The sequence below is a fragment of the Mustela erminea genome, chromosome 13 (assembly GCF_009829155.1).
Source record: "Mustela erminea isolate mMusErm1 chromosome 13, mMusErm1.Pri, whole genome shotgun sequence".
Lineage (NCBI taxonomy): Eukaryota > Metazoa > Chordata > Mammalia > Carnivora > Mustelidae > Mustela > Mustela erminea.
In genome coordinates this window covers 61,201,918-61,226,781 of record NC_045626.1, presented here as the reverse complement: position 1 = coordinate 61,226,781, position 24,864 = coordinate 61,201,918, and the positions used below count along the sequence as shown (strand labels likewise).

The window sequence follows — 24,864 nt, the reverse complement described above, 5'->3', positions numbered from 1 at the left end:
TCCTGGGCACCACCTCAGCTCTTGAGTCATACTCTCTTAAGGTGGAGTTGTGGGAATCTGCATTTTTAACAAGCTTCCCCCTTAAAATTCTTAAACATACCAACATTTAAAAAACAGGTCCCAACCCAAATTAAACTCGTGTGGGGGAGCGGGACAGGAGGCTGGGGGAGCAGAGGCGGAAGGGATGGAGACAGGAAGAGCAGGCTCCCCCGGACTGGCACCAGGGCACCCCCTACGTGGCCTGAGTGCCAAGCAAACAGGACCCACCACCGATGAAGTGGGCGCGAGGGAGAAGAGCAACAAGGCCTGAGGTACACCCACCCCTGAGTGACTGGTAGATGCCATCTTCCTTTTCCTGGTGAGTCAGGGCTCCAATGAGATCTAATTGCTCTAGAAAAACAGGGATGTGGCATGACGGGCTTCTGAGTGCCGTGGAACAATTCATTCCTGTGATGCATTTTACCGAGTTAAGATGAGCCCAGAAAAGTACTCACCTCTCCCACTGACATCCATGCTTCACAACAGAGGAGGGCGGCCTTCCAGGCAGAGGAGCCAGGAAGGGGGTCTACCGGGGGTCTAGCTAGAGAAATGGGGTGAAATAGGGAGCAGCGGGAGAGGAGCCCCGAGACAGAGACCAGACCAGGCCACTGTGACCCATGGCCACACCGGCAAGTCCAGCCTTTGCCTTTTGAAGCGAGGCAGTGACACATCAGTTGTGCGGGCCACATAACTAGAGTGCTGGTTCTCACAGGGGGTCCCCGACCAGGAGTATCAGCATCCCCTGGGAAAATGGAAGAAATGGAAAGTGTCAGGCTCCACTCCTACCAAATCAGAAACTGCACTTTAAAGAGCCCTCCAGGGGGCGCCTGGGTGGCTCAGTGGGTTAAAGCCTCTGCTTTCGGCTCAGGTCATGATCCCAGGGTCCTGGGATCGAACCCCGCATCAGGCTCTCTGCTCAGCGGGGAGCCTGCTTTCCTTCCTCTCTCTCTGCCTGCCTCTCTGCCTACTTGTGATCTCTGTCAAATAAATTAAAAAAAAAAAAACTATTATATAAAGAGCCCTCCAGGTGATTCAGACACTCACTGAAGTCTGAGAACCTCTGCTCCGAAACACAGGGGAGAACCTAGGCAGAGGGGAGAGGAAAACCAGAGAGCAAAGTCAGACAGCGATCCATCCAGAGGCGGCTGCAGAAACTCTAAGAAGCACTAAGAATCGGAGGCAGTCACTACAGGCAGGAATGGGAAAAGCCATGTGAACAAATACTCAGAATAAAATGGCAGGACTTGGTGATCCAGAGGCTGGATGTGTAGACAGGAAGGTGGGGAGCCAGTCCAGGTCCGGGTTTCTGGCCTGGGTAACCAGCTTTAAGTCAGGGCAAAGAAAAGAGATCTTTTATTATCATTGTACAGAAAAATGTGCCCGTGTCTGCCTCAACCTTGAAACACTCAAGTCCGTTTTTGTAAGCCAGCGTGGAGGCTTCCAGATTCAGGAAGATTGTATTTAAATGCTTTTATAAAACAGCACAGTTGTGAAATGCATCCATGTGCTTTCTTCAGATATACTTCTTCAACTGTCTTTTTCAGTAATGCATCTCAGAAAGCTTCATAAACAAAAATCAATCCGGATTCAAAGTCTTGGAAGAAGGGAAGGGCTATAGAGAAATTACTTCACACAACCCAAGGAACAGCCATTTGCAGAGAAAAGTAGGAACACTGCTTAGTGTTCATCACAGTTTTGAATAGAAAGGAAAACACAGAAACACAGTACAGTGTCTAATACAAAACACATGTTAAAGGTTTCTCTGCCCAAGAATGGTATTTATACCTTAAGTCACTGGGCTTGAGATATTTATGGAGAAAAAAAAAAAAAAAAGTCCCTTCTTAATTAACTATACTCATAAAGGATGCTGTACCATTGAATGGCGGCAAATGTCTCAAAAATAATTTCCAGGTTTCTAAAATGTTTTCACACTTATTGTTAAATATGCATGCGTCTAATGTTCTGGATAGTCTCTCTTAAAAAAGCAACAAGGCCCACTGTGAGGATGTGGACTCCAGAGAGCTGGGAAGCCATCCAACGTCTCCATCTCCAGGCCCCATCCTTCCTGTGGCCACTTAACACAGAGCAGCCGTCTGGCGGGCTGGTCAGGTCCTGTGGTCCTGAGTTGTGCAGAGCCACGGACAGCCACTTTCATCCCCCTCCTACCACTACTCTTTGAAATGGCATCCGACCAACAACAGTGAGCCTGGAAAGGCAGAACTGGGTCTGATCTGCCATGGGAGGGACGGGGTCATGTGCCCCTCCCTGATTCCATCAAAGCACCCTACAGACTCCTCACTGGGCTGTCCTGCACTCAACAACCAGCTTACAGACTTGCTCCAGAGTTCTGTTACAGTCCCCCACCCCAAAAAGTCTGGACAGTGTCCTCACTTATAATCCTAACACTTAGGAGAGGTCAGCCATGTCTTAAGCACCTGACATTAACTCAAAATCTTTATAAGAACTCTATGAGTAAAAAAAAAAAAAAAAAAAAAAAAAAAAAAAAAACAACTCTATAAGGTGGGCCATGCTATTACCAGCATCCTCCTCTTATAGATGCAGAAAATGAGGCACAGGCCATTTAAGTGAATCATCCAAGATCACACAAGCTAGGACTAGGTAGAGCTGGGTAGGTGCAGTGAGGTACCACCAGCTCCTGGCCAGCTCCTGCCTCCATGAGCCCCAGTCCCTCCCCTGCTGCCCTTGCTGGTCTTGCCAGGCTCTGGTGAGATCTGTGAGATCAGAGATGGAAGGTTGGCCCACGGCGCTCAGGAGTGCACAATGCAGGTACCATTCAGACTTCAGTTCTCACATACAAAACCCCTGTGGGTCACACTGTCCCCATGGCATCATCCCTCTTGCCTGACTTCCCCCTGCATGTGCACTCCTGCCTTCAAGGCCCCCACCATTGTCCCCTTCCTAATGCAGACCACAGGTGCTGAGCAGAGACCTGGAATGACACCTACCAAGCCATGAGTCTTGGCAACCTTCAGCAGAGAAGAGATCTTTGAAAAGTCCAGAGACGGTCTCTGAAATTCGAAAGTAGCATAGAAATACCATAGTTTCTAACCACACTGCCTAAATTCTCACCCACTGGTTAATCTCCCGGGTGGGCTTCTCACCAGCTCTGGGGACCTCACTGGTCTGGCCTCCTTTGGGATATAGCTGCCCAAACAAGTCCCAAAATTTCTGAAGGTCAGAGACTGAGACCAACAGCAAGGACTCTTAGCCCACAGCGTGAACTGAACTGGGAGTTTTAAAACACTTGCTGAAATCTATCCTGTCCCAGACAGAGCATTTTCTTGAAACTGTCTTTCTATAAATGAAGAGACTCGGAGCACTCTAACAACTGTTCACCAGGAACCAGGAATCCAAGTCCTTGGCTGCAAACCCACATTCTTTCTTGGTAAACAATATGAAGGAAATCTATCACCCAGTCAGCAGAACAGCGAGAACCCACTGAGATCTGTTTTTCCACCGGCAAATGGAATGCTGGGGCAGTTTTGCTGTTTACCGGCACTAGGACGAAATGCCTCCAGCATCTCCTCCTCACTTCACGAAACCTGCCTCTCTAAGACACAATGCATTGTAGTTGGGCTCTGGAAAACACTCCTCCCACCATTTGGTAAGCATACCCTCATCTATAAAGGAGGAACGCAGAGGGACAGTCAGTAGACTGCCTGAGAAGCAGTGGTGAAGGCAAGCTGGCAGCCCAGAAAAGTGGAGGATCAGATGGGGTGACATAAGGGTCTGCAAATTTCTGCCAACATGGAAGAAAAGCAAACCCTGATCAAAACGGGTTGAGTCACAGAAATACTATATTTTAGAATCTCACCATTCCCCACTAATTGTCGTATGTCCCCATTCACCCCAAACATGAACAAATGTGGTCAAGTTCATGTAAAACCAATACTACTCAGCTATTTCTCAGAACAGATTAGAGGAAGATTTGCAGAGTGCTGTCCTACATGTCAGCTGTTCAGGACACCACATAAAAGACCATCTTTTCCAGTTAGGTTCCCAAGGCAAAGAAAGGCTTCAGAGCTCTCGAAAGGCCTCCTGAAAGGCCGGGGAAGGTAGTGTGTCACGGGGAGCCATGAGCTACAAGAGAACACGTTTGTCGCTGTGGTCAGGGAGCAAAGGGTGTGTTTCCAAAGCTGCAGCACGTGGGCTGACACATGAAAATCAGTAGGTCAAAGAAATGAGTAGGGAGAGGGTGGCTGGGTTATGGACATTGGGGAAGGTATGTGCTATGGTGAGTGCTGTGAAGTGTGTAAACCTGGCAATTCACAGACCTGCACCCCTGGGGCTAATAATACATTATATATTAATTTAAAAAAAATTTTTTTTAAAAAGCAATGACCCTCAATAAAAAAGCAGTATGTGCCCTTAGTGTCTGAAGATAAATTTTAGCCTTTTCTCTTTCAAGGGAAGGTAGGATCCATGCTCCTTGAGTTTTGTGAGTAGGAGGGAGCGAGGGAGGGATGGATGGATGGATGAATGGATGGATAGATATGACAGATAAACAGCTATAGATGATAGATGGAGAAATGATATATAGGTAAAAACAGATGGAGATCATAGGCAGACAGATACATAGACAAATGGATGGATAGACAGAAATAGAGATGATAAAAGTAGACAGACAAGGCAGACAGGTAGACAGGTAGAAAAAGGTATAGAGAGTTGATAAAGATGATAGAAATGTAGACAGATGCTAGAAATATAAACATAAAATAGAAAAACAAGCTAAAGAAACAACTGGAAGAAAATGAATCAAAACCATCTAACAAACTATACAATAGAACATTCCACAGCTGGTGGTTTCTTTTATTTAGTATTTTAGCACCTCTCTAAGGGCTACAACTGCAGGATGTTTTCACACTGAAATTCACTCTACCCAAAAGTCGATCAGAAATGAGGAGGTAGATGCAAATTCATCTTTCATGGGAGACACGTGAAACTGCAGAGGTGCTACAAGAAAAAAGCAGTCTCCAGCAACAGAGGAACACGCTGTTACCCTGAAACAAGCATGAGATGGTAAGCTGCAACCTGCCCCGGGACCCACCGGTCTGCTATCGTACTGGGTCCAGTTCTGTATGGTGGCAGTACCAGTCAATTCTGAATTAAAATTATGAGTTCCCGTCAGAGAGCATTTTCAGAGAAGACTTCATTTTAAAGAAGTTAAAAGTCCACTTGTTTTGGTATAAACCTTTCTCTGACTCCTCTGAATGTTGTTGGTAATCTAGCCAAGGAAAGAGGAACTCCATATCATGAAAGACTGAGCCACAGCCTTAGTGATCAGCCAGGAAGCACTGTTGGTCTAAATACTGAATGAATAATTTCCTATCATAAATTTAATAATAAACTTAATAAGTTTTATAATAAATTTCTTAGCTACAAATTTCTATAAGGTGTAATCAGGCAACACAAGCTTTTTTTTTTTTTTTTTAAAGATTTTATTTATTTGAGAGAGAGAATGAGAGTGAGCATGAAAGGGGGAAGTTCAGAGGGAGAAGCAGACCCCCTGCTGAGCAGGAAGCCTGATGTGGGCCTCGATCCTGGGACTCCAGGATCATGACCTGAGCTGAAGGCAGTCGCTTAACTACTGAGCCACCCAGGCGCCCGTGACAAAATCTTTTAAGGGGACCTGGTTGAAGAAAGAAGGACAATTGTGAGAAGGGGTTGAAGCTTCAGGGCACAGGTGATGGGGTCATTCCACCCCCCGGACTTACCTCTAGTCAACTGTAAACATTTGTTTAGAGACTTGAATTGTGAAGTCATGGAAGCAAAATACAAGGAAATATCCAAATTCAGAGACCATAAAATCTTCAAGAAAACGTATGACATTTCCAGCGTTTTCCCTATTGTCCCAGTGGCTATCTTATTAGCAGATTCCATTTTAATGCTAACGAGAAAGAATTCATAGAATTCATTGATTGAGACAAATCGAGAGTTTAAAAAAAGAAAAGCTTTATTATGCCTTTAGACTTGCGCTTCTTCACTGTCAAGTGAAATGTTCTGGAAGCACAAAAGAGAAGAAGAGAAGTAAGGCTACCTCTGATAAAGGAGTCGACCATCCGAACCTCAGCAGTTTGGGACTATCTGTCCCAGTTAGAAAAAAAATGGATTTGGGACAACGGAATTTCTTTTCTGAATATGAAGCAGACACTGGAGATCTGACATCTTTTCAACCACTACCTGGCCAACAGGTATTGTCCGGAACCTTACCCACCACTTTTCCACCTGTCAAAACTGCCTCTAGGTTTAAGGCAGGGTTTCTCACCTCAGCACTCCTTACAACTGGAGCTGGAGGATTCTTTGTTGGGGGGACTGTCATGTGCACAGCAGGACGCTCACGGGATTCCTGGTGTCCCAGATGCCAGCAGCACCTCCTGCCTCCCCGTTCTGACAGCCAAACTCGTCTCCGAACATTTTCAATTGTCCCCCTGGGAGACAAAATTGCCTCTAGTTGAGAATAACTGCTCTAAAGCATCCAGACCAACAATAAAATACCCGACAGGACCTCAAAGTTTCTCACAATTTGAGGCCACAAGCTACACTCTGAACCCCAGACAGCCATCTTACAAATGTCCGCCAGGAGCACAGGGTGGATGGGGTAGGACCAATGGGTCAGGCCAGAGGCACCATTATTAGCAGGAAAGCAACCGCTTGCCACGTTCCAGCTGTGAGGAGAACAGATAACAGCACCACCCCTGAGTCTGACAAGCGTGATCATAAAAGAACAAAAGGACAGGCATTGAATTCCTCTCTGTGCTGGCCATTGAAGGAAGGGCTGACTCTCAAACTTACACCTTAATATTAGCCATCTGAAGAGCATTAAAACAGAGACGATTTTCAAAACAGAGCTTTTCCACAGGAACCAGACGATTTTCACTCCACAATCCAATTCACCAATTTAAAAACCAGACCCACAGCTTCCGTGCTTGGGCCCTTCTTGAGCTGGAGCCATGAGGCCATGCATATCTTCCCAGACTCTTCCACCGCTCCTTGATTTAATGGCAGCATATTTTAACTGGAAATGATTTGTGACAGCTCATAAACAGCTCTGAATACAAACCATTGTCAAAGGAGGTATTAACAAATTTGCACTTCTCAGAGTTCCCACACAGGCAATTTTCTCATCATTCTGACAAGAGAAATGTTTAAGGAAAATGCAACAAACAGTTCTGAGATCTATGGGCAATGTTTTCCAAATAAGTGCATCAAACAGCTATTTCGTTTCAGCAATATGAATTTCCTTTCGCCCCACCAAGTGCACCTGCATCGTGAGATGCCCGGGCACCTGGGCTTTCCCCGTCCACTCACTCTTTTGACCCTACTTTTGACCCTCTCCTTAGAAAAAAGAAGGTTCTCTAAGGTATGCCCCGTACACATACCTACACATACCTACACGTGCAGGCTTACCAGGGGTCTCGTTTGCGAAGGTCTCTCTAAGAAAGCGTCCCCAGGGTGCCAGACGGCTGGAGAGGCTACTAGGGGCGTTCTCTAACTTGACCCAGTTCACACCAGCTCTGGACTGAAACCCAGCAGTCCTGATGAAATGCCTACCCTGAAGCCAGGCTTCAGAAACACCATTGTTCTCACTCAGTACTTCTCAAACTTTAAGGTGCATGAATCCCCTGGGGACCTCGTTAAAAAGCAGGTTGTGATCTGTGGGACAGAGGCAGGGCTGAAAGTCTGCATTTCTAACCAGCATCGCAGGGAGGTGACTCAGATAACAGAGCAAGGAAAGAGGCTCTAGCTTAAAAGACAAGTGAGGTCTACTCCCAACATGGATAGGACCCACCTCTGACACAGGAAGATGCTTTTAGAGGAAGCAAACAGATTTCGTTTGCTTCCCAAAGTTCCCACCACCAGATTCATGGATCTGAGTCCTGTCAACATACATAATCACTATTCTAATTTTCGATAGGATAACAGAGCATTACAACCTGCTGTGTACACACAGCACCCCTTCCCCCAGGGAATCAAGGGGCTTTAAATTGAATCTTTCTTGCAAAGAAATTCCATTTGATTTCTGGACAAGACTAAGACTCATAATGTCCTAAATAAGGGGCACGCCATTTTCTAAAATATCGTGCACAAAGGTTAGGCAGAAACAAGAAGACCACAAACCATAGTAATAAAAGTAGGCCAAATAACATCACTACTATCACTGATAATAATTATTATTATCATAAGAAAAATTGTCTCCTTAGGAAACAAATAACCACCAAAACTGCTCCTTCCCTAATCTTCCCCAACCTGCTAAGATACAACTCCAGTCGCTCAGCCAAAAACTCTGATGCACGCTTGTCTTTCTTAGCCCTCACCAAATCCTCAAAATGCTGCCTCCCAAGTCCTGGCTCATTCTCTCCACCTAGGCCACCCTGACCTGGGAAACCATCATCTCCTGGACTTGATACTGTACGGTCCTGTACAGTCACCCGCTTCACTCCAGAGATCCTGTGAACCTCAGAGGAGACACTGCTCTGCTCCACACCCGGAATGGCACCTTTTCACCAGAGCCCTCCAGGACCATGAGCCCACATGCACACCTGGCCTCCCTCCCCTCACTCTCCCTTGCCCCTGCTCCTCTTCAGCCACATGACCTTGCTCAAGGCCTTTACACAGAGCTCTCTCTGCCTAGAAATCATCCTAAATATCCACATGGACCACTCCCTTGGGTCCCTGTCCAAATGTCACCTGAACAATAAAGTTCCCTGACCCCTAGCACACAGAATCCTACTTTGGTTAACAGTGGAGCTTTTCAGAAACACAGTATTGGATGTGTCGGTGAAGGCAAACACAGCATCTGGAGCTTCAGGTCCAGCTATTCCCTCTAGATCAGGTGAGCAGCCTTCAAGCATCCATGCCCTGTCTGTGCCCAGTCTTCCTTGGCCGTGCAAGGGGAGACCTTCCATACCCATGCCCAGTCTCCACACCACGACCAAGTGAACAGAGCTTGTCATCCTGCAGCTTTGAACACTCTGATGACTTCCCAAAGCCTTGAAGATCCGACTGCCTCCGAAGAGAAAACCCTTAGCCCTCCTGCAGGACCCCTAGCCCATGCTACTTTCCATTTCCAGCTGCTGAGTCTGTTCCCCTGCCTCTCGTGTGAGTCCCTATCCTGGGCTGGCTGTCCTTCACCGCCCAGGTCCCACCTCCAGAAATCCCCCAGTGACCCCAGGAAACCAGAGAACCTCTCTCATGTTCATGCTTGCCCTCGCTAGCTGTCCCAGAAGTCTACATCTATTCGCAGGACTGCTCCATCCCTGCATTCTCCCCCACTTTCCAGTCAGCTCTGTGAGGTCCGGCTGAGCTCGCTGAGTCAGGGAGAGGCTTGTCAGGAACTCACACAAAGGTTTCATGGTCAGTGACACCTAGGTGTAAATGGCCAAGTGCTCTGTGCCCAATCGAGAGAGCAGGTGTCTGCGAGTCTACAGAAAAGAAATAAGAACATGACACAGCCTGATCGTTAGGACTTGAATATCAAAAAGACAATTCTGAATTCCAGCTTTTCCTGTTTTCACTGAATACATTCCTTCTTTCATTGTGTCTCTGTCTCTCTCCCTCTCTTATGTGCAGATTTCATAAGGTAATGCACACTGTACCTCCCTTTACAAATTAACCCCCATTAGCACCATGTGCCACAATCAATCCCAAAAGGAATCTTGCCTGCTGGTATTAAATCAGTCATTAGTTTACCTGCAGGCTTAGAAATTTCATCAAACAGTGAAGGGAAAGAAAAAAAAATGGATTTTTAAAATATTACTCCTCCTTGATTCTTATTACATCTCTATAAAGATATGAAGCAAATGACATACTTCAGTAATAAGCCTAAGCCCTAGAATGGCACCAGACAAAAACATGTCGGGCTGTCCCCCACAATGACTGCCTCTAGTCACCTGGAGGCTCTGGCCCCTGGTGCCCGCTCCCCACATCTTGGCAGCTGTGACACCTGACACTCCTCCCTGCACTTCCCCGCCCCCCACCGCTGCACCCCTCCTCTGTACCTTAGTGCCTCCAGACTGAAGGCATCCACCCCTTGGGGCTCCCCTGGGACACCCCGCCGTTCGATCCTGCCTCCAGAGCCCAGGCCAGGCAGAAACCACTCAGACTTGGGAGTGGGGGTGGAAGAGGCCGTGTGCCAAGAGCAGGCAGGCCTGGACCCTGGACCCTCTGGCTGCCCCTGCTAACACAGGAGCATGAGTTTGTCTCGTGCCATCTGTTCTCGGAGGCCTCATGGTGCAGCCAGTGGTTTGGAAAACAAGCAAAGTGCCGAGATACAAAATAAACAGAAGAAAAACCCAACAAGACCACATGGGGACTACACGAGAACAGGGCCCAGCTTGCAATGTCCTTGTGCAGACGCAACTGTGGACATGGAAGACTGCAAAGAAGGCTGCTTCTAAACATTTCGTGCGAGCCTTGCCTGTGATATCAGCCAAAGGCACCCTAGCTTGTCATGACAGCTTCTGCACATTCTTCAACAGCCTTTACGTACCACATATTCAGATATCTGCCACACACGTCAGCGCTGAGATTCCATCCTGCTAAGTGTGGACGGACCAATAATTCACATGAGGATGCTATGTGATGCCACAGAGATACAATGTCCCAGTCATATGTCACAGATGCATACACACACACACACACACACACACACACACACACACATGCATCATCATCTACCTGTAAGGAATTCCTAATTCTGAACATGACTAAGGACAGAGGCTGTCCTTGTCCCCCACATGTCCAGCAGTCCCAGTGCCTAAGGCTGCATTGGGGACCCACCCACTTCCAATGGAATGACTAGAGTGCTAACTCTGTCATCAGTCTTGGGTTTCAATTCATTATAATAATATTAGCAATGACTACTGGAAGTACATCTCATGTGCAACAGAGGTCAGTCACCTGGTCCAACACAAGGCTGTGGCCCTCCCTTGGGTCCCCAAAACCCTGCTGCCCCAGGCAGAATGCACACAGTAAATGACTGCTGAAGGAATAAATGCCTATTTGCATTTGAGCTTCAGCAATGACGTCCACTTCTCCCTGAAAACTTCATGTTCGGCAAGGAGGCTTGTTCTGATTCCAACACGGGAAGGTGTCCCACACGTCCTATCGCTAGAAGACCCAAGTCCCCTTCGAATCATTTCTGCGCAACCACAAAAATAACATTCTTTTCAATCTGCATCATTTTCAGAGTTGAGTTTTCATATAAGCCACAATATTTATTTTGAAGACCCATAAGAAAGGCATCCTAGCCTTCCCCACTGGGGCCACAGGTCAGGAATTCCACATTTGGATTAAGCAATTGTTCCTCAAAATACCAGCTCCTTAAAATGTAAATAATCCCAAGGGGTCAATTCTGAAAACACTAACAGCTATTAACACTTTGGTGTGAAGTAGCTCAGGCATATCCCTATTTATTGGTAGTCTGGTGGTCATTCATTCACTCAACAAACAATTACCCGATAACACCTAACCTAATGAGAGGTTAATGAGGTGACTGTGCCTGGCACCAGCTAATAAAAGGGGGAAGGAATAAGAAAGAGAGCCAGCCAGCAGAAAAGAGTCCATCTGCAGCAAGCGGTAACTCTTCCACACCCTGGCAAGCAAGTGGTGACGTAAGCGGGGGAAGGTGTAATACGGAATTAAAGCCATTGTGCTGTGAGATGCTGCCCTCTAGCCTGGCTCTCACAGTCATATATCTCTAGGAGAATGGACCTTCTCTTGAGGTCATGCTGGGTCACCATAAGTAACAAACACAAACTTCAAGTGCCAAGCAAAGGCTCCAGAGAGACATTTCCAACAAATCCTACTCCATATTCCTTGCATGTAGAGCCTTCTTCTTGGAAACGGTGGCAAAAAGCAGGAAAAAGAGCAAACCGAGTCTGCATTTAAAGGTCCCAACAGGGTACCTGGGTGGCTCAGTTATTAAGCGTCTGCCTTCAGCTCAGGTCATGATCCCAGGGTCCAGGAACTGAGTCCTACATCCCCTGCTCAGCGGGGAGTCAGCTTCTCCCTCTGCCCCTCCCCCCTCCCATGCACGTGCTCTCTCTCTCTCTCATTCTCTCTTTCAAATAAATAAATGAAATCTTTAAAAATAAATAAATAAAGGTGCCTGTATCAGCAACTCTCGAGCATTGGGAAGAGACCAGATGATAACATGCAAGCATGCCAGGTGATATCCCGCAGGTGCGGGTACACGTGTGGGAAAGGCACTGTGGAGGGAGGGTCACAATGACCCATTTAAGGCCAGCTTACCCAACAGGAAACGAGATTTGGTGGGACAGTGTGATTAGCCATATGCTGACCATAGTTCCGAATGGGTAATGACCCACGCAGACTCGCTCTCCTATTCCCTACTTTTAGAGAGTTGGAAATGTTACCAAAATAAAACGTTAAAAATAAAATTGTTTGAAGAATAAAAAAGGGCAGTGGCTAAATGTAATGTGGCATACTGGATGGAATCCAAGAACAGAAAAAAGGACTTCAGTAGAAAAGCTAGTAAAACCCAGATCAAGTCTGTGGTATTAGTTAGCCGTTTTGTACCAGCGTTAACTTGATACGTGATCAAGTTATCACAATGTTGGGGCCCCTGGGTGGCTCAGTGGGTTAAGCCTCTTCCTTCAGCTCAGGTCATGATCTCAGGGTCCTGGGATCAAGCCTGAGCCTCAGGCTCCCTGCTCGAGCCTGATTTGCCCTCTCTCTCTCTCTCTGCCTGCCTCTCTGCCTTCTTGTGATCTCCATCTGTCAAATAAATAAATAAAATCTTTAAAAAAAAAAAAAAAGGGATCACAATGTTAATGTGGTAAGTATGCAGTGTTTAGGCAAACTGGAAATACTAGGGGACGCTTGGTAAAGGGTGATAAGAACTCTCTGTAGCTACTTTGCAACTCTTCCATAAACCTACAGTTATTCCAAAGTGATTGATAGGAAGTCAGGAAAAAAAAAAAAAAAAAAAAAGGCAGTGGCTTAGTGATAGAAAGGGAAGGGATACGGATTTTAAAATCCTGCAACTACCCTGAAAGTTGTAACCCTTAAGACCTACTACCTTCTGGCATCTAAAAGCTGGTCAGATTGGAAAATAAAAGCTGGTCAGTTTGGACTGCCTGGTGAGAAGGGATGTGTTCTGAATGATGATGCCTAAAGGTCTTGAGTTCACCCTGGTCTTTTTTGCCGTTAGCATGCCATTACTGTGTCAGTGTGCAATGAATATACACTTGCTGCTAGGAAATTTTTTTTAAGTGCTTGTAGATTAAGAAAGGCATCAGAGACTTTCAGGAACAAAACTAACCTAACTTTCAAAAATACTGAGTTAGGGCACTTGGGTGTCTCAGTTGGGCAAGCGACTGCCTTCAGCTCAGGTCATGATTCCAGGGTCCTGGGATCGAGTCCCACATTGGACTGCTTCTCCCTCTCCCTCTGCCTGCCGCTCCTCCTGCTTGTGCGCTCTCTCTCTTTCTCTCTCTCTGTCAAATAAATAAATAAAATCTTTAAAAAAAAAAAAAAAGAATATTACAAAATCCTGAGTTATAGATCTTGTGACCAACTTGCAAGCCTACTAACCCTGCGATCACTAAACGCACATGTTCTCATTTCTCAGTGTGACTGCCAGAATATCAGAACTGCAGAGCACCAGGTCCTCCAGATAAACCAGTTCAATGTTGCAGAGGGAGAAGACAGACTCTGACACAGCTCACTCCACAGTTCACCTCTGGAGGCCAGTTTTCCAAAGACAGACAAACAGGGCGAACACTATCACCATGGATCATGAAGAAAACCGCGTACTCTAATACCTACTCCAGCCAATAAACTGTGGTCCGGCCATCCAGAACCGGCTGTGGCATCTGCACCTTACAGGAGGGAAGGGGCCACAGAAAGGGAAGCGACCTGCACACCCTCGGTGCGTGAACACGCATCAGTATTAAATCTCTCTCCCTCTCTCCCTATCACCAGTGAAGCACTTTACAGAAAGTGACCACAGATTTCTGTGAATGATTTAGACAAGTGGCATGGGAGAACTCCACACGTGTCCCGAAACTCAAGGCAGCAGAAACATGGCAAATGCACAGTGCTGGGTGCCAGACAGCTGAGGTGCTCAGGAGCCGCAGGCCCAGGCCGATTCTAACCGGGCAAAGCAGAGGGAACTTGATGGCAGACCACTTGGACCCCTTGGGCTGCAGCAACAGCATCCCCTGCAATTAGCTCTTTTGTGAATGCTTTACGGTGATTTTAGACGATATGGGTTATCTGAATTTATCATTGTTCATGCACTTTAATTAGCCTCTAAAAATACAGGGACCCAACCTTCATGCCAATCTTGGTTCACACATTGAATCCATTTTTAACAATGCATTTTTAATGTGCTCTTGAGCATCTACTTATACATCTGTCAGTGCCCGCCTTGTAATTCCAGGCAGAGACCCACTCTGCAGAAATGAGTAATGACAGCAACAGCGTACAGAGCCCCGGGTCCCACGGCATGCAGGACACGCCTCCTCACTCTGCATGCCTGTTCCCAGAGTCCTCCCACTGGGCTGCAGGCAAGTCCATGCAGAAGCCCAGGAGAAGAGCGGGAACGGGCAGGCCCATGCTCACATCTGGGAGCCAGAAGCTGCAGTCTGTGCAGGTGACCTGGGAACCAGTATCACTTCTCTTGCTCCTCGTGAAGCGGAAAGGATCCTGCTTCTTGCTCTCATCCTGTGTGGAGAAACTCTGCTGTCCACAGCCCTTATCAACAAGTGAGAGAGCCAGGGTCCAAGAAGGGTTTAAGGGACACAGCCAATGACTTCCGGCCTGGGATGACTCGGGCGTGTCACTCAATCTCTCGGAGTCTCAGTTTTCACATTTGCGAAGCAAGGATGACAACAATGTCCATATAGTATGCATTTGGCAAAGTCTTACATGAATATTAATTAGAAGTAGTAGCATTTCCTGCTAGAATAAACTCAGCAAGAACTTCAGGCAGCTCCCAGTGCATGAATAAAAAAACACTTTTTGCAAAGCAAAGGAAACAGTCAACAAAACCAAGACAACCGACAGAATGGGAGAAGATATTTGCAAATGACATGTCAGATAAAGGGCTAGTATCCAAAATCCATAAAGAGCTTATCAAACTCAACACCCAAAGAAAAAATAATCCAATCAAGAAATGGGCCGAAGACATGAACAGACATTTCTGCAAAGAAGACATACAAATGGCCAACAGACACATGAAAAAGTGCTCAACATCACACTCAGCAGCAGGGAAATACAAATCAAAACCACAGTGAGATACCACACCTCACACCAGTCAGAATGGCTAAAATTAACAAGTCAGGAAACAACAGATGTTGGCAAGGATGTGAAGAAAGGGGAAACTTCTTACAGGAATGCAAGCTAGGGCAGCCACTCTGGAAAACAGTATGGAGATTCCTCAAAAAGTTGAAGATAGAGCTACCCTGTGACCCAGCAATCACACTACTGGGTATTTACCCTAAAGATACAGATGTAGTGATCCGAAGGGGCACATGCACACGAAAGTTTGTAGCAGCAATGTTTACAACAACCTAACTATGGAAAGAACCTAGATGTCCATCAATAGCTGAATGGATAAAGAAGATGTGAGATACACACACACACAAACACACACACACACAAACACACACACACACACACACACACACACACAAAATGGAATACTATGCAGCCATCAAAAGAAATGAAATCTTGCCATGTGCAATGACATGGATGGAACTAGAGGGTATTATGCTGAGTGAAATAAGCCAATCAGAGAAAGACAATTATCATATGAACTCTCTGACACGAGGAATTTGAGAGGCAGGGCAGGGGTTCATGGGGGGAAGGGAGGGAACAAACAAAACAAGATGGGATCAGGAAGGAGACAAATCATATGAGACTCTTAATCTCAGGAAACAAACTGAGGGTTGCTAGAGGGGAGTGGGGTGGGAGGGATGGGGTGGTTGGGTGATGGACATTGGAGAGGATATGTACTATGGTGAGTGCTGTGAATTGTATAAGAATGATGATTCATAGACCCGTACCCCTAAAACAAATAATACATTTTATGTTAATTAAAGACAAAAAAAAAACCTCTCCCCTCACCTGCCTGTCTCACCTTGAATCTCCCCCCATTATCCCTGGTACTCCTCAGTGAGAGCTCACCTATGGTGGGCCAAGGTGGAATTAAGCATGTCTTCCAGGGGGTGAGGCCACAGCATAGTCAGAGCTCTACAAGGTCCAGAACCCACTGGCTGGCACACATGGTCCCTCAAAGTCAGGGTTATTCCTGTGTATACACTTCATAGAAACTACTCCCCTGAAAAGCATTTCTTGACATTTTCCCCTTATGGCACTGACAATATGACATATCTCCACTTTTGGGAACCCATCCATCATCTCCTCCAAAATGAGACAGATGACAACGCTCTCCAAGGATCATGTGTGCATAAAAAAGCAGTGAGCCCCCCTCCAAAATGAGAGGTCCATGAGACACAGATAATTTGTGGGCTTTTGCTCTTCCAAAGCATCTGAAAAAATCGCTAATGAGACATAGTGATATGCACTTTCTAAATATTTATTAAATTTTACTTTTTTTTTTTTTTTTTTTTAAGAGAGGGAGAGGGGGCAGGGAAGGGCCGAGGGAGAGGGAGAGAGAGAATCTTAAGCAGGCTCCATGCCCAGCACAGAACTCGATGTGGGGCTTGAGCTCACAACTTTTGGATGGCAACACTTGCAGGGTAGACGTAAGTGATCCTATCAACCACAATATATTCCATGTGGATAAATAAATAATATTTCAAGATTTTAAAGGTTAATCAGTTAAGTGTAATAACAAAAAGCGAGGCATAGGTAGTTAACAAAGAAAACTAGAGTTCTTCACTGCAATGTTAATTTATTTATACTTTGCAATTTAGTTTACTAAATGCTAGGCAGGTGGAGTTGGGCAGATGGATGGATGGATGGATGGATGGATGCAGATGTGAAGTTTCTAATGTTGTCCCCATACTTTGCCTCAGGTTTCCTCCTCATAGTTTGAGAGGTGTGATTATGCCCACTCTACAGAAGTTCATAGCATGCCCAACAGGTAAGAGCCTGGGAAGTGGCAGAGGCCAGCTCCAGCAGGGAGGACCAGGGCTGGCCCAGTGCAAGGTGGCACTCAAAGAAATCATGGCCCAGTTGCAAATTAAGATCAGCTGGAATCAGACACAAAGACGCTAAGTGCTTCCATCATAAAAGACAGCTCAGAAACACTCCAATAGGGGATACGGAACAGAGGGAGGTGGGAACAAAGGCACAAAGGCAAGACCAGTGCCCTGGGAGGGCTGGGCCTCTGTAGACAAGCTGGACTAGAGGCTCAAGCAGCAGTCAGTGCCCCTGCTCCTGATAAATAAGATGACAACACCAATTTGGACCTAAGGGGGGGGGGGACCCTAATTGTTTAACAGCTGAAATTAAGTTGCACCAAATGGGGTCAGAGCTGAATGCAAGGCCACGCAAAACTCTTAGATGATATTAAAATAAACTACTTGGAAATCACTTTTATTAGAGTAGTAAAACAATAGACCATTTTTACATTTAGTTCTTCTTTCTTATTCTATGCACTTCAGAAACTGCATACTATTCCAGAATGGCCATATTTCAAAAGGTAAAATATTATCTGCCTCTGTATTATTGAACTGAAAAATCCATTTCCTAATGAAAATCATTAGTCAGTGCTCAAAGGTAGTTCTTCTGTATCCGACTCGAGTCTATAAAGCTCTTGCCTGCCCTCCCATAATTAGATGTCACTAATCACCCAAACACAGCTCCAGGCCTGAAACCAAAACACCAGTAGGAATTAAAGAGCCTATTTAGAGAACACGTCCTAAAAACCTTAACCCCTTATCTGTAAAAGAAATGTGAACTGGTATGGAGGTCGCCTGATATTTCCTTTTCTTTGGTAAAACCTGAAATACTGGAATCCCCAACAAAATTGTTCTGATGGGCTTTCCTAGACACGTATAAAGAAAGGATTCTAGAAATCAACATGTCTGAAACACTCCTCTGGTTTAATAAAACTCCTGAAACTCGTATTTTCTTTTTCCTAAAAACCTCAATCTTGTATTATTATTTTAACACTACAGGTATTTTTTTTAAAGATTTTATTTATTTATTTGGAAGAGAGAGACACAGCGAGAGAGGGAACACAAGCAGGGGGAGTGGGAGAGGGAGAAGCAGGTTCCCAGCTGAGCAGGGAGCCCGATGTAGGGCTTGATCCCAGGACCCTGGGATCATGAACTGAAGGCAGACACTTAACGACTGAGCCACCCAAGCACCCCAACACTATAGGTATTTTTTTTTTCAAAGATTTTACTTATTTATTTGACAGACAGAGATCATAAGCAGGCAGAGAGGCAGGCAGAGAGAGAAGGAAGCAGGCTCCCTGCAGAGCAGAAAGCTCAATGCGGGGCTCCATCCCAGGACCCTGGGATCATGACCCAAGCCGAAGGCAGAGGCTTTAACCCATTGAGCCACACAGGCGCCCCACTATAGGTATTTTTTTAAGCTGTCTTTAAATCACTTCTGGAAGAAAGCTGGGCATGCATAAAGAAATAAATAGGAAACAACCATATCCAAGCTCTCCTATGGGATCTTTTCTCTGATGGAGACATAGGTCTGAGCTATTCTCAAATGTGATGAAACTAGACTCTGGGGTCTGATCTGAGCCTTATTCCCACAGCAGAGGGTGACCAGCACCGGCAACAGAAACCATTCCAGATAGCTCAACAGGGTCATCCTGTCTCATGCAGAAAGTGTGGAGGTAGTGGTCAACCACTTCTCCAGAAAGCCAGCCTACTCTGTGGTATACAAGAGTCTCTCAGTCATGAACCCTTTTCATTCTTGGCCTCTACCAGGAGTGATTATGATGTAGGATATGCTTGGATGTGCTCAGTAGTGTCCCATGAAACCAACATCCAAAAGGCTCCATCATGAGATGAACCTGGCTGGTAGCGGGGTGGGGCAGGGCGTGACAGAGAGTCACCCTTGCAACAGCCAGCTGGTCAGTGAGGGTTGAGAAGTGGTGAGGCTAGCTAACCATCAAGGCCCACAAACAGCAGCTTTTCGGTGAGAAAGCCTTGGGCCTGAATTCATCTGTTGCTCCCTCTTCAATGTTTGTCCCTGAGACACACCCATGGTCCAACCATGCTAAAATCAGTATAGCCAAGGCTTTGCACACTCTCTTTAGCTGGGATCTCTGGCCCATCTCAACTCTCAGAGCACCAAAGCTTTTCTTTTAAGAGCAATGATGCACATTAGAACTGCTGAAGACCACGTGGGCGGGCCTTGCGAAGAGTGTCCTGGCCAAACTCCTGAATCCACAACGATGGGAAATCACACAGGAAGCACCAGGTCCAGTGCTGAAATTCACATGTCTTTGGGTCCTCGTAAACTAGCACCGTGCCATACAAGGTGCCCAACAGGACACAAAATGGAGGAGCAGGGGACCAAGCCTGCATAAAACAAGGCCAATTGTCTCTCAGCCAAAAAGCACGAGACTAGGCCACAATCTGCCACCAGAGGAAGGACAAGAGGGTAGGGAGTGAGAGCCTGGCGGAGGGCAGGGGCACTAAGCCTGCAGTTCAGAGCCCCTGCCCATCAGGTGATGGACTTTCAGCACACTAGACCACGTGAGGCCTTTTGTAAATGAGCTGGCAACTCTTTCCAGAACACCCTGATCACACGCATGTGACCCATCACCGTCACTGAAATGGATCCGTGTTGGGTATTTTAAAACACTCTCCTATGTAACTATGCAATGAGTGTCCATGTGCAAGGCTGTCTGAAACAGGGCAAGGCCAAGGAAATATTGATATACTTATGAATTCCCTTCCTTAGCCAAACAGGTTCAGCCCCCCCGCCCCCGACCAACCTACACCAGACACTGACGCGGAGAGGGGCTAGTGCCAGCCGCTGCGAACATGAACACTGCAGCTCCAGGTCAGGTCAAGGCCGGCCCTGGGAGGAAAAGGCTACAGCCGTTGGCTTTTCTAGCAAGGAAGCTTGTGCAGCCGCGTGGCAGGGTGCACTGCAGAGGGCGTCTGGAGGCCTGCCAGCTACAGACCATGCAGGCTGTGCTCCTTCCAGGGCCACCAAGGAGAGCGAGGGGCCCGAGTCTCCTCCCCACTTCATGCTGCTCCAGTCCCAGGCTTTAAAGGGTGAAGAATGCGGTGTGAAAAGAGAACACGGTCTTTCTGAGACTATTTAAAGTCCTCTGGCCGGACGACCGGCCATAGCCCCCTTTGGATAAACCGCTACTTTCATTTGCTCTAAGACTGTACAATCATTAATACCTGTAATTCATCCTAACTAATCAAAATTCATACTAGTTAATTCACCAGCTAATTAGAATTTAAAAGGGCGCTACTGCCATTCAGGCCAGCTCATTTAGGAGCTATTGAAATCCTTATACAAGACGTAGGTGAAAAGGGAGAACAGAGTCTGTTTAAACTTCTAAGTGGTCCCTTCAATACCCTTTGTTCCCTCAAATCCCTCAGCTCAGGAGGCTAATCTCATTGGATTAGCTGCATTAACATTTCCAGGACCCTCTCCCCTTCCACCAGGCACCCCCACGAGCAAGCTGGGTCTGAGGACACAAATGCCCTATCCAACCACAGTTAGGAGCAATCAGCAAGCAGTAATCTGCTAAACTCTGTGCAGAAACCGCCACGTGAGCTCTGCTAGGGCAGGGGCTGGGGCCAGTGGGTCGTGGGCAAGACTGGCCTTTGCCACGCCGTCTGACAGCCAGACTGAATCCAGCTCTATAAACATGTCTTTCCACACTCCAAACACAGGCAGCCACCAGTCCCAGCCGTGTGCTGGCCCCACCCCAGGCATGGCCTCATTTAATCTCTCCAGAATCCTAAAAAGTAACACACCTTCGGTATGCATTTCAGCAGAGACTGGAACCCAGGTTAGTGGGACTCCACAGCCCACATCCCCTTCCCTCCATCAGGCCGGCTCTTGGTTTGGTGTATGTAAAATGCCCTAATTGGCACATCTCTCTTGTTCACCCTTTTCTTCTAACTAACCGGGGACCCTCCTGGCTTAGCAGAGAAACTCAGCATGCAAGGTAAGATACAGAAGTCTTCCTTTGGTGTGAAAATGAACAACCCAAATAAAGGCTTGAGTGCCATCCAGAAGGACTTTGAGGGTATTTAGAAACAACAAAAGATTGCACAGCGCTGGAAATGCCAATATCCTTCCAGGTGAGCAGAGGAACTCCAAGAGGAACTAACACCTAAAGGGTACAAGCCAGACAGCCAGTCCTTAAGATTCTGTCTCCAGTTTCTATCTTGGAAACTAAAAAAGAGAATTCCTAGATCTCTTTTGGAGCTTGGAGGGCAAAGTGACAGGATACCCTACAACTCAAGAAAGGCAGATAAACTGGGTGTTGTTATTAAGTTTCTGGGTCCCAGTAGCTGCTGGGGTTTTCAGCGGAGTTTCAGAGCACGTGCTTAATGGGAAAAGGCAGAATGGGAACCGCTCCTCACCACTGCCCATGTCGTCTATAATCAGGCCAAGAGCTATGATTCTCAAGTAACCAGAGTCCTTGAACTTGCAAGCCTGGAGGGGCCCAGGGAGCCACCAGGCTCCACACCAGATGCTCATTTGGAGACAAGATCTTAACAGCCTGTATGACAGAGCACTACCCAAGCCCACAAATGAATTAAATGAACAAAATAAAATAATGCACAAGAAATGCTAGACAGCAATGCTGACGTGAGGGGAGTTCTCAGTGGGGGAATTGAGCCCAGAGATCTGGAGTGTCCATGGTACCAGTCCCAGGGCAGTCAAGCAATCCCATCCACTGAAGGATGAGATACTGAGTTGCTTGGGGACAGAACTGGGAATAAGAATCCATGTTTCCAGAATGTCCTCCAGCTGCTTTTTCCATTAAGTAGAACCACCCTAGTTCCAACTGATCCCAGGGCTGAGTGAAGTTATCACCCTTGTCACCAAGGCAAGAATGAAACAGCATTCTTCTACAGCAGTCATCTACCAGTCCATCATCATGAACACCTAAGCTAGAAGTTATAGGTACTAAGAGGCCATCCACGATGATATGATAGAACTATGTCCTATCAGATCATCAGAGGAAGTGGGCCAGACACAGCAGGACACACAGCGACCCCGCAAGTGGTCAAGACATGGGGGCAACGCACCATTCAAGAACTCAGTTCTCTGCTTTTCAAAGCAGACACCTGAACCATCTTATCGAATGGTCACAATAACCTTTTGAGAAGGCAAGCATCACCGCCACTCCCCCATTTCCCAGATAAGGGTACCAGAACTAGACTAAGAGCACACCCCCAAAAGGAGACCAAAAGCTGCAACAACATGGGGTTCCCCAGACATCTAGCTCAGGGCCCCCACCAGACTTCTGAGAATATCACCAATTACAACCAGCGGGCCATCAGCCGTCCCCACGCCCACCTCCACCACTTACATCAGCCCCATGAGGCCCCAAGGATAGCAGAGGCCCCAAGATGAACAGACAAAGAGAAGCCTACTGCTTTTCTTGAGCACTTTGTTTCATTCTCCATGGAATGTACAACTGAACTCGATCTGCATGCTTCACGTCCCCACCACGCCCCCCGAGCAGAATGTCAAAACCTCATCTCTGATTGAGATGGGACCCCCATGGGTTCTAAACAAGTGCAGGAAGGGAAGGAAGCCATGGTTTCGAGGGGGCAGCCAAGGGAAACGAAAACAATGCCTCTCAAAGAGATGTCTCCACGTCCGCAAAAGAAAATGAATCCCCACGTGATCAAGGTACAACACCGTGCACCGTGTTCAGGAAGCAACCCAGCTCCACCAGCAAAGACGGAACCCCTTCCGACTGTGAGCCACGCACTCGTCTCAGAGGCGACGACAGGCACAGAGGTCAGAGGCTGTAGAAAGCAGTTTGGCATCATGTCCTGCCATTCGATCAGAGCTAAATGGTGATTTAGGGGGAAAAAAGATGGAATCATGATGCTATGTGTAATTGTTTCCACATCTAATGAGAAACTCTGCTGTGCGTAGGACTGCCCAGCTTGGCTCAGGGAGCGTGTGGTGCCAGATGGAACCGCTCTCTGTAGAGAGTAAACCTTACCATCCCCATAGCAACACCACCCGTGCTTCTAAAACGCTTAAAAAGACACACATCAAATTGTTTTCCACAACGTTTTAGAAACTGACTCTTATTCCACACCCTGAGGAAACCAAGTTCACTGGGAATTTTCTTGTTATAAAAATGATCCTTGTAAGAAAGATGGAAAAGGAGAAAAGGCAAAAATTTTTAAATCACCCTTAGTATTATACTGGAAGACATCTATTTTTAACGTCCTGTTTGCAATTGCTTCCGGTGTATTCCGGATGGAGGTACACGTGTCTGTGTCATTTAAATCAGGTTCCTGACGGAGGCAAAGACTGGAGCTTGATCCCAAGAAAAGCCACCCAACCTGGGACGAGCCATGTCCAGTCCTGGGTCAGGCAGGACTGCAGAGGTATGGTCCAGATGGGAGGGAAGAACCTGCAAAGCAGAGACCTTGACCCGTCCACGGCTGCCCATCGCCTTCACAAGCAAGGCTAGCATGCATTGATACACCACACAAGCTAAAAACCATTAGCAGAAATAAACCACTGTACTATTTGCCACTATTTGAAATTTGTCTCATTTGGGGTTTTTTGCCTTGTTCCACGAGGTACACATCCTTGTGGATTTTAAATCCGAGGCAAGAAAACAAAACTCAAGATGACGTACCTAATCCCAGAATAAAAGCACAGTCCGATGTCTGGAAGATGACTCAAACCTCCAGGTAACTGTCAAACACTTGGTCTTTGGTGAAAAGATGGAAAAAAAGATTCACAGACCATTTTTCTCCATTCTGAACTTTTCCTGATCCCAAGAACAGAAGAAAACAGCTGAGGGAAAGCAGGATTATAATAGAGACATGCTGTCTGAAGAGAAAACGTGTACCTATGACGATTTTACTAAAATGAATAAATCTGATGATCTTTTACAGTTTTAGCAATTTTCTTGAAACATAGAAATAGTACCCGATTCATCCATAATTTATTTAGCCAGCGAGTTAAATGCAGGAGGACAGAGGGAAGGCAAGAGCCTATCTGGGAAACAATGGCTTCTCCTAGCTCCTAGCAGATAGTTTGCTTTGGGAAGAAACAGTAGCACAGAGCTTTCATGCAGGTGAGTAGAAAAGCCCAAGGAGGCAAGGAGTGGGAGGGGTGATGCCAATGAGGTCGCCTGGCAAGTGCCAGCCTCTCTGCACCTCTTTCCCTTCCGTGGCTGTACTTCAACCCTTCTGGCAGGACGTTCTGTTTGCACTGAGGTCTGACGTGACCCATGGTAACTGAGGGGGAGACACCCGGCATCCAGAAGTAGCTCCACCCAGGAAGGAGTATGGCTCACGGCTCCATGTCCCCCACTGATCTGCCCTCCCCCACCCGAGTTCACCTGCACATGCACCGTGGTCCCCAGGCTGCTGCTGGGCACCTCCAGGGAACAAGAGGCAAAGAGACACGCCCGCCCCCCCTCCACACTTACTTTTCAGGGATGGGGGTGGGGAGAAACAACCAGCATGTGAACAGATGGAGAAAACCGGGGCAGGGTCCGGGCAGGGCCCAAGGTCAGGGACAGCCACCTGAGGAGGGTCACCAGACTGAGGACTGAATGGAGTGGGGGACATGTGGCCCCCAAGGGGGAGTTTCAGCAGAGCAAGCACAAAGGCCCATGGGGAAGAGTTGCAGAGGGAGGGCTGCCAGACCCCA

General features: G+C 46.9%; 1 protein-coding gene across 6 annotated transcripts in view; it reads right to left on the bottom strand.

Annotated features, from left to right (window-relative positions):
• Window positions 1-24,864, bottom strand: part of LDLRAD4 (low density lipoprotein receptor class A domain containing 4) — a 414,853-nt gene that overhangs the window by 373,486 nt on the left and 16,503 nt on the right. For 3 of the 6 annotated variants that reach the window (XM_032309436.1, XM_032309435.1, XM_032309438.1), the window contains exon 1: window positions 9,401-9,705. The exons of the other annotated variants lie outside the window; for them this stretch is intronic. The gene's annotated coding sequence lies outside the window, so the exon portion shown is untranslated. Of the gene's footprint in view, window positions 1-9,400; window positions 9,706-24,864 lie in introns of those variants that run through there. 6 annotated transcript variants of the gene reach the window in all.